At 39.9% G+C, this 10644-nt stretch overlaps 1 non-coding gene across 1 annotated transcript; it reads right to left on the minus strand.

The window, feature by feature from the left end:
• Window positions 1-704: 704 nt before the first annotated feature.
• On the minus strand, window positions 705-811 carry LOC133029398 (small nucleolar RNA R71). The gene has a single exon (XR_009683522.1). It is a non-coding gene; the product is annotated as a small nucleolar RNA R71 (small nucleolar RNA).
• Between the last annotated feature and the right edge of the window lie 9833 nt (window positions 812-10644).

Raw genomic sequence — 10644 nt, forward strand, 5'->3', positions numbered from 1 at the left:
CGCCGTTGCCGGGGAATTGTTTAAAGATTGATATTACACAAAATTATACTAACTTCTACTTTGGTATATTTTCTCTTGCTGATTTTTCTAACCTTTTTCTTGCAATAATTTCTTGATCTATTTCAGGAATCATAAGTGTATGCGCCGTCAAGGACAAGCAGTGATATTACCAGTTGATCCCGAAATCGAGAAAACTTGTAGGAGAAACCGAGAGAACAAGAGGCAAGAGGGAGTTTCAAAGAATCGCCGAAACTTCAGACATCATGGCTGCCAATGCTGCAAACAATGGAGGCAACAACGGTAACAATGGTGGCGCAGTAGAAGATTAAGCTAATGGCCGCAGCTTGAGAGATTACATTCTCCCTACTCTGACGAGAGTACAATCATGTATCAGGCCACCGGCAGTGGATGCAAACAACTTTGAGATCAAACCTGCCATACTTCAGATGGTGCAGTCTTCAGTACAGTTTGGTGGCCTCCCTTCTGAAGATCCTAATCTGCATCTTTCTAACTTCATGGAACTTTGTGAAACCTTTAAAGTTAATGGAGTTAGTGATGATGCTATTCGACTGAGACTGTTCCCATTCTCTCTTAGAGAGCGAGCCAAGAGTTGGCTAAACTCCTTGCCACCCAACTCTATTGCCACCTGGAATGATCTGGCAACGAAATTTTTGTCAAAGTTCTTTCCTCCAGCCAAGTCTGCAAAGCTGAGAGGAGAAATTAATAACTTCTGCCAACAAGATAATGAATCTCTCCATGAGGCTTGGGAGAGGTTTAAAGATCTGATCAGAAAGTGCCCTCACCATGGTATAGAGAAGTGGATGCTGGTCCACAACTTCTACAATGGGTTGGTAGGAAATACAAGAACTTTAATAGATGCTGCAGCTGGAGGAGCCTTTATGAGGAAGAGTGCTAATGAGGCTTATGATCTATTAGAGGAGATGGCTCTAAACAATCAACAGTGGCCAACTGAGAGGAGTCAATCAAAGAAGGTAGCTGGTGTGTTAGAGGTCGATGCAATCACCAAGTTGACAGCACAGGTTGAGGCATTGACAAAGATAATTGCAGGGCAAGCTAAACAAGCCCAAGTTGTGTGTGAGTTATGTGGGGGAAGCCATCATTTTTCAGAATGCCAAGCTGATGTGGATGATTTGCCAATGGATGAAGCTAAAGCCATTGGAAACTATTCACAGAACAACAACAACAATTATGGGTTCAACCAGGGTAACAACCGAAGAAACAGTGGGCTCTATCAGCAACGAAATCGAACCGAATCGAATCAACGCTTTAATCAAGAACAAACCTGCGGTGGAAATTCTAGTTTGCGGACGATTTATCGCTTCAATTCATGACCGAAACTAGATCTTCAATCAAAGACACTGCATTACGTATGGGCCAACTAGCAACTCAAGTAGCAACCCGTCCTCAAGGGAATTTGCCTAGCACAACTGAAGTAAACCCCAAGGAAAACTGCAAGGCAATTACCCTGAGAAGCGGTAAAAATTATGATGGTCCTGAATTGCCACAACTAGTGAATGGAGAAAAGGAGAATAAAGAGCAACCGATGTCGACCCCAACACCCACTCCAATGAAGGCTACTGATAGTCAACCACAGCCACAGCAGTCTCCACCAATTAATATAGATCACCATGTGAAAATACCCTATCCTCAGAGGCTCAGAAAGTCAAGTCTAGACAAACAGTTCACCAAATTCCTGGAAGTGTTCAAAAGACTTCACATTAACATTCCCTTTGCTGAAGCTTTAGAGCAGATGCCAAGTTATGTGAAGTTTATGAAGGAAATCCTATCAAAGAAGAGAAAGATGGAGGACTATGAGATAGTGGCTCTAACTGAAGAGTGCAGTGCCATCCTACAGAAGAAACTCCCTCCTAAACTCAGAGATCCAGGGAGTTTCACTATTCCTTGTACTATAGGAAAAATTGAGGGAATAAATGCACTTTGTGACTTGGGAGCTAGCATTAACTTGATGCCTCTATCGGTGTTTAAAAGACTGCAGTTGGGTGAAGCAAAGCCAACAACAGTAACTCTCCAATTGGCGGACCGATCACTAGCCCATCCTAGAGGAGTCATTGAGGATGTGTTAGTTAAGGTTGATAAGTTCATCTTTCCAGCTGATTTCATCGTCTTGGATATGGAAGAAGATAGCAATGTCCCAATTATTCTTGGGAGACCATTCTTGGCAACTGGCCAAGCCTTAATCGATGTTCAGAAAGGTGAATTAAAGCTGAGAGTCCAAGGAGAAGAAGTGGTCTTTAATGTGCTAAAGGCTATGACGTACCCAAAGGCAAGTGATAACTGCTTCTTTATTGATTTGATTGATGAAATGGTGAGTGAGAAAAAGCTGCTAGATGATCCTCTTGAACTAAGTCTAACTGAAGATGAATTGACGGAGCAAGAAGGACAAGAGGTCATGGGGTATGTGAAGTGGCTCGACTCCTATGGGCCTTTGAACAGAAGATACTTTGAGGAATTGGGAGCGGTTCCAAAAGAGCTGAAGCCATCTACTGAAAAGCCCCCGAAACTTGAATTGAAGGTGCTTCCTAGTCACTTGAGGTATGAGTTTTTGGGTCAAGATAAAAAGCTGCCAGTTATTGTTTCAGCTTCTCTCTCTGATGTGGAAACTGATAGACTTTTGAGGGTACTTCGAGCTCATAACAAGGCCATCGCCTGGACACTAGGAGATGTTAAAGGAATCAGTCCTTCAACAGTGATGCATCGAATTCTCATGGAAGACAACGCCAAACCAACTATTGATGCTCAAAGAAGACTCAATCCACCCATGAAAGAAGTAGTCAGAAAAGAAGTAGTTAAGTGGTTGGATGCTGGAGTTGCTTATCCTATTTCAGATAGTAAGTGGGTTAGCCCGGTGCAAGTGGTCCCGAAGAAAGGTGGAATGACGGTGATCAAGAATGAAAAGAATGAGTTGATTCCTACAAGAACGATCCTAGGTTGGAGGATCTGCATCGATTACAGGAAACTCAACAAAGCAACAAGAAAAGATCACTTCCCTTTGCCCTTCATCGATCAAATGCTAGACAGATTAGCGGGGCAAGAATATTACTGTTTTCTTGATGGATATTCTGGGTACCACCAGATAGCTATAGCACCTGAAGATCAGGAGAAGACTACTTTCACATGTCCTTATGGTACCTTTGCTTTCAGAAGAATGCCCTTCGGCTTGTGCAACGCCCCTGCCACTTTTCAAAGGTGTATGATGGCTATCTTTTCAGATTTGATTGAATCTTGTATTGAAATTTTTATGGATGACTTCTCAGTGTTTGGTTCTTCCTTTGATCATTGTTTGGAAAATCTGGAAAAAGTACTAACAAGGTGCGAGAAGTCTAACTTGGTGTTAAACTGGGAGAAGTGTCACTTTATGGTAACAGAAGGAATTGTTCTTGGGCACAAAATTTCAAAAGCAGGAATTGAGGTGGATAAGGCAAAGGTCTCAACAATAGAAAATTTGCCACCTCCAGTTTCTGTAAAGGGAGTGAGGAGTTTCCTGGGACATGCTGGCTTCTACCGCAGATTTATCAAGGACTTCTCTAAAATCTCAAAACCTTTATCGAGCTTACTTGTAAATGGAGTTCCATTTGAGTTCGGAGAAGATTGTTTAAAAGCTTTCAAGATTTTAAAGGAGAAATTGATTACAGCACAGATAGTAACTTCACCAAATTGGGAACTGCCGTTTGAGTTGATGTGTGATGCTAGTGACTATGCCATTGGAGCGGTTCTGGGTCAAAGAGTTGACAGAGTATTCCACACAATCTACTATGCTAGTAGAACTCTGAATGACGCTCAATTAAACTACGCCACTACAGAGAAAGAAATGCTGGCAATCGTGTTTGCTTGTGACAAATTTCGACCCTACCTAATTGGAAATAAGGTAATTGTTTACACAGATCATTCAGCAATCAAATACCTTATGACCAAGAAGGATGCAAAACCAAGACTGATTCGGTGGGTACTCTTACTTCAAGAGTTCGACTTAGAGATAAAAGATAAAAAGGGCACCGAGAACCTGGTAGCAGACCATTTGTCAAGATTAGAGCTGCAAGAGAGTCAGAATACAAAGGAGGTACAAATAAATGAGCAATTTCCTGATGAACAACTCTTTAGTGTGAGGGAAAACCTGATGGTACCTTGGTACGCTGACTATGTTAATTTCTTGGCTGCAAAAATAACTCCACCCGAGCTTTCGCGTCAACAATTGAAGAAATTCTTTTCTGAGGTGAAACATTACTATTGGGAAGAACCAATCCTCTACAAGCACTGCGCCGATCAGATCATAAGGAGATGTGTTCCTGAAGAGGAGATGTATTCTATCCTAAATCACTGTCATGCTTTACCATGTGGGGGACATTTTAGTGGAAATAGAACAGCTGCAAAGGTGTTGCAAAGTGGATTCTTTTGGCCAACGCTATTCAAGGATGCTACTACTTTTGTAAAGGCATGTGATCGTTGTCAACGAACAGGTAATATCTCAAGAAGAAACGAGATGCCTTTAACAGGAATTTTAGAAGTTGAATTGTTTGATGTATGGGGAATAGACTTTATGGGTCCTTTTCCTTCATCCTTTAGCAATCAGTACATTCTTTTGGCTGTTGATTATGTGTCTAAATGGGTCGAAGCTTCAGCTACACCTCAAAATGATGGAAAGACAGTTCTCCGCTTCTTACAAAAGAACATTTTTTCTCGGTTTGGTACTCCTCGAGCAATAGTAAGCGATGAAGGGAGCCATTTCTGTAACAAGCAGTTTGAAGCACTCCTCTCAAGATATGGTGTTCGACATCGAACTGCTTTACCATACCATCCCCAAAGTAATGGCCAAGCTGAAATCTCTAACCGAGAGATTAAGATGATTCTCGAGAAAACAGTGCAAAGATCAAGGAAAGATCGGTCAAGGAAGTTGGATGACGCACTGTGGGCATACAGAACAGCTTTCAAAACACCGATTGGCATGTCCCCATATCGGTTGGTGTTTGGAAAGGCTTGTCATTTACCGGTGGAGTTAGAGCATAGAGCTTTTTGGGCCATGAAGACTCTCAACATGGAACTAAAAGCTCATAGGAGAAAAGATCACATTTGAATGAGCTAGATGAGTTTCGGAACGAAGCCTATGAAAACGCCAAGATATACAAAGAGAGAACTAAAAAGTGGCACGATCAAGGTCTAATACGGAAAGAGTTTCAACCAGGACAGCAAGTGCTACTCTTCAACTCAAGGCTGAAACTGTTTCCTGGAAAGCTGACATCAAGATGGTCGGGGCCATTTACGGTGGTCAAGGTGTTTCCTTATGGAGCGGTGGAATTAAGAGGTGAAAGTCCAAAAACTTTCAAAGTCAATGGACAAAGGTTAAAGCTCTACTTGGGAGGTCAGTTTGACCAAGCCAAGTCCGCCATGATCCTGGCGCCACTTTGAAGTGCAAGGCTCAGCGTCTAGCTGCATGACGATAAACACAGCGCTTCTGGGAGGCAGCCCAAGTATTATTTTGTTTTGGTTGTTTTGTTAGTATTTCAATTTTTAGTTTTAGTACTGCACATTATTTCTTTTTAATAGAATCGTGAAAAGCGTGAAAAAAAAAAAAAATAAATTCGACCTGAAGCCCAGAGGTCGCGACTAGCATTAAGCCTAGTCGCGACCTATTTCTCAAGTCGCGACCTCAGTCGCGACTTGCTGATTTTCCAGAAACACCTAAATTTTCCTCGTTAGCAAGTCGCGACTAGCCTTTGGCCAGGCCGCGACTTGCTGACCAAAAATTCTATAAATTCACACTTTCCCCCTCATTCAACCCTACACAAACCAAATTCAAATTTCAAATCCTCTCAGCTGACCCTACCCTATTTTCCTCTCAAAAATTCAATTTTTCATCTTCAATCTTCAATCTTTTCATCTTTTCTCAAATTTCCTAAACCCAATCTAATCAAAAACCCAATTTCACTCAACAATCTACACATATCATCAAAACCCACACCAAAGAATACCCAAATCCAACAAAATCACCATTGTTGTCACCCTCAACCTCAAGTTTTCAAGAACATTCAACAATGGAGGTGGAGTAAAGCGTTTTCGGGTTTGTAAGTATCACTTTCTTCATTCTTTCAAGAATTTGATTAATTATTTTAAATTTTGAGTGATATAATTGTGTGTGGTGTAAAAATATTGATGATATTGGGTTTATTATTATTGTATTGTGGTATTAAGTGGTTAGGAACATTGATTGAGTGAATTTTGTATTTTTGGGATAGAGGAAATTTAAGGGGAGGTGCTACCCAATTTTTCTTAGAAAAAAAAAATGAAAAAAAAAAGTTTCAGAAAAAAAAAAAGAAAAAGAAAAAGAAATGGCACCAAAGAGGACAAGGAATGTTGAAGAAGGTTCGTCTTCGAACCCACCACCAACGGGTTTTTATAGAACCCGCTTTGGTAGTATCGAGGCTCACAATCGCTTCGTAAGGTTGAAGAATAGAGCCTATATTGAAGATAGGGGTATTGAATTCCCTGAAAATCCATTGAGGCGCCAACCTCGGTTTGAGACAATCAGAGCGCAAATTGAAAGAATGAAGTGGGGAAGTTTTGTGGATACTCGGGGTCGGGCTAATGTTACTATGGCCTGTGAATTCCTTGCAAATTGGCCCGACCGTCGAAATGGGGAAGTAAAGGTTCGTGGAAAGAAGGTTCCCGCCACTGCTGACGCATTCAATGTGATGTTCTCTGTCCCATATTACACTAGGGAGGAGCAACGCCTCCGAATTATTGAGGAGGAAGAGCAATTTGATATGGTGGATGTCGCGGAGACAGTGGGATTTCCTGGGTTGAGGTTCCATGACAATGATGGTACCGAGGGGTCGCCCAATATTCTGTACCGTTGTGAGATTAACCCGGTGGCAAAAACATGGCTGTATTTTGTGAGTGCTCGGTTAGTGCCTAACAAGCATTTTTCCGATGTCCAAATGGATCGCCTTAAATATGTGTATGCCATAATGAAAGGGTACAACATTAACATTGGACAAGTCATACGGCAGAGCATTGACCAAATCGTGCAAGGAGCCACGGGAGGTGGTTTCGGTTTGGCAGGGGTTATCACAGAACTCTGCGGGGCATATGAAGTTCCCCAGTTAGAGTTTGACAACACGGTGTTGCCACTTCGTAAGATGGACATCGCCTTTGTCAACAGGCTGAAAGCGCCACACCCCTATGGGCAGCCACCACCTGATGCACCGCAAGGGCGTAGGCGGCAACGTGAGCCTAGTGTTGAAGAAGACGAAGAGGAGCAAACACTTCAATTGCCTGGGCCCATCGATCCTACCACACAATACACTCATGCACAGCTGAGTTACATAATTCAGCAGAACAACCACATGCAACAATACATGGTGCAGAGGAGTATCTATGATGAGGGACAAGTTCAGCAACTCAACTCTCTCATCAACAGAATGAACATTGGGATTGATGACCCGAACTACTTGGCACAACCTCCTCGGTTGTATCCCTATGACCAGCCGCCACCACCCAACCCTTTCTGAAAGGGTCTCAGGTAAGTTTCTTCTCTCTGCATTTTACTGTATACATTGGGGACAATGTAATATTTAGTTTGGGGGGAGAGGCTTAAGAAAAAATGCACTTTAATTTTCTGTTTTAGTTTTTTGTTTTAGTTAAGGAATGGTAATAAGCTTGATGATAGTTGTATACTGCTGATTAGTGTGATGTGATCTGAAACTGCAAAATAACTGTGTGCTTGATTTTGTTAACTCTTTGGATTAGTTTGGATGCTTAGAAACCTGTGTTTTTCTGCAAGTACTCAATTTGTGAAAATTGTTATAACTGTTTTACTATGGTTTGTGGTAAGATTGACAGGATAGCTTAGAACTTGCATGTTTATTCTTTTGAGGCGAAATCCTTGATAGTGTTCAATCGGAATATGACTTAGGCATTTGTTGGATAGTTTGAGCCTTTCAAACCTACCATAATGTGTATCCCTAGTTACCCTTCTGAGCCTTAACCTGTTGAGTTTTCACCCACTGATTTGAAATTTTGCAACCACACTATTAATCTTTGTTCTCACCATGATTATCCATGATATCATAAGCTATATGATTAGTTTGGGGGAAAAGAAACATTTAGTGTGACGAAATAGTGAGAGGGAGAAAATTTTTTGTAAGATTGAGAAGAAAAAAAAGAAAAAAAAAATTGTGTAATTCAATGTCACTGAAAAAATACTTGAAAAAAAAAATAAAAACAAAAAAAGAAGAGAAAAAAATAAATAAAGTATATGAGTTCAGTGATGTTGGAAAATAGTAAATATATCTTCTCTCAATCTTGGTAGATGTGGGAACGCTATGGGGTATTGAAAAAGAAAAGTAAGAAGCTTGTGGGTTCTGTTTGTGCGCTTATGATATTTTGAGCCAAAAATTGTTTTTTTTGCCTATCCCTGAATATCTGAGCCATATCACCTAAACCTTGAAAAGACCTAATGATTCCAAAGAATACTGTCAACATTAGTGGAGAAAGGTAAGCATGCAAGCTTATGAGTTATCGGGTTGTGGAATTAATGGTAAGAGTAAAACTCTTATAACAATGTTTCACATTTGAGTAGATTGTTGCAGTTGTACATAGTGATTATAATTGAGCATCCGAGTTAATTGTTAGAGTTAGTAAGATCAAAATTCTAGTTTATGCAAGGAAGGAAACAGAGCATGAGTCAGCAGTGTAGTGATTATCTGATAGCGTAGTTAGTTTTTTTTTTTTTTTATCTTACTCGGGGGCGAGTAAGAATCTAGTTTGGGGGATTTTGTTAGGTTATAATTAACCTATATTTCGGGTCTTTAAAGTTAGCATTATCTCGTCTATTGGTGTCTTTTGGAGCAGTTTTACGCTTGATTTTCATTATTTCAGGTTCCCGGGGTGTTAAAGTTCGAATTCAGTCAAATGGCGAAAAACTGGGACAAACTTGGAAAAAATTGGAAAATTCGGGTCTCGAAGCATCGTAGTCGCGACCTCCGCAGAGCCGTGTCGCGACCCTTTTTCCCGGTCGCGACCCCGGTCGCGACTTCGTAAGATAGGCGAAACTCGGTTTTCGAGTTTTGCCTGTAGTCGCGACCAGCTTAAATGCTAGTCGCGACTATGTACGGAAATCGCAGATTTGACCTAATTTTGATTTTTCACTCAATTGGAGGCTCACCACTCATCCCTATATAAGGAATACGACATTGAAGGTCAGATCTAAGCAAAAACAGACCTAATAGTGGAGGCAAAGTGGAGAGGAAGCTATCTTGAAGACTCGGAGCGATACCACCTTCTAGTTTCTTTCTTTTACCTTTTTTATTCTTCTTTATGTTTGTTTTTATTTCTGAATTAATCATGGATGTTTTTAGAGTTATTATGAACTAAATTTCCCAATAAGGGAGGATGATGAATGTTGTTTAAGTTTATGCCTAGTTAATAAATAATTGCCATTCCTTCATCTTATGTGTGAATACTATCTTTATTTGTGTTTAATTTCATGTGTAAGCTTGATCACCTTTTACATGCTCTATGATCCTAATTCGAAATCTGAAAAGTGAGAATTAGGAATGCTAAAATTTGGATAGTCTAGGTTTTGATGTAAAACGAAAGTATTTACATAGCCTTAGTGACTAATAGATTATTGCTTAATGCTGATGTTGTGTTGATCTAATTAAGAAGTTAATTAGAGAACATATTATTTAGAACCTAAAAGATCTGAAAGGAGTTAGGTTAATTTATAATCTGTCTTTCACATTGAGATAAGGATAGCAATTAGGCATTAACATAGGTAACTTATCAACAGGATTCACCTCCCTAATCTCTCATCTTGATTAATCTTCGTTTATTTTCTCTTTAATTTCTGAGTTATTTATTTTTAAATTGCAAACTTATTATTCTACCAAATAGAATCATAAGTATAATTTAGTAGTACTTAATCCAATTCCCTGTGGTTCGACCTCACTTGCGTGAGATACTACTTGATACGTACACTTGCGTAATAAACAGAATTTTCGTAACAGCAATATGCTATCTCATTTAACCATTGTTATAATCTTATTGTGATTTAAAGATCCTCTATATAGATGATCTACATCGAGATGGGATTTCTTTACCGTTCTCACCCCTCAATGTATTTTGCCCCTTAAAACACTTAGCTACCTGTAAATGGTGTTTAGTGATCTAATAATTAGTCAGTTAAACAAGAGCTCATCCATTTACTTCTATTTGCTAAGCTCGAAGGGAATCATCACTTGACTTCTATACACCAGTAGAAGCTATAGATTCCATATTTATGTTCAGTACTCCCACTCAATTATACTATCATGTTCCCAAAATATACTTATCACCCTGACCTAAAAGTAGGCTTAACTAATAAATCAAAGAACATGAATAGCACTCCTGAGTTGAGCCTAAGCATATCAGGATTTAGATTCTTTTAATCTTAAGATCAACTACTGATATTGACTTGGAAAGATATGTACAACGGTAAGTTTGTAATATCTTAACTTAGTTGCAATATCGGTCCATTCCAATGTACACTCCGTACATTCGAAACTAGTATACTTTACTAATGTCCTGGAAAGAACATAACACTTACTCCAAGTGTAAGTACACATCATC

This window comes from Cannabis sativa, chromosome 7 (genome assembly GCF_029168945.1).
Source record: "Cannabis sativa cultivar Pink pepper isolate KNU-18-1 chromosome 7, ASM2916894v1, whole genome shotgun sequence".
NCBI lineage: Eukaryota > Viridiplantae > Streptophyta > Magnoliopsida > Rosales > Cannabaceae > Cannabis > Cannabis sativa.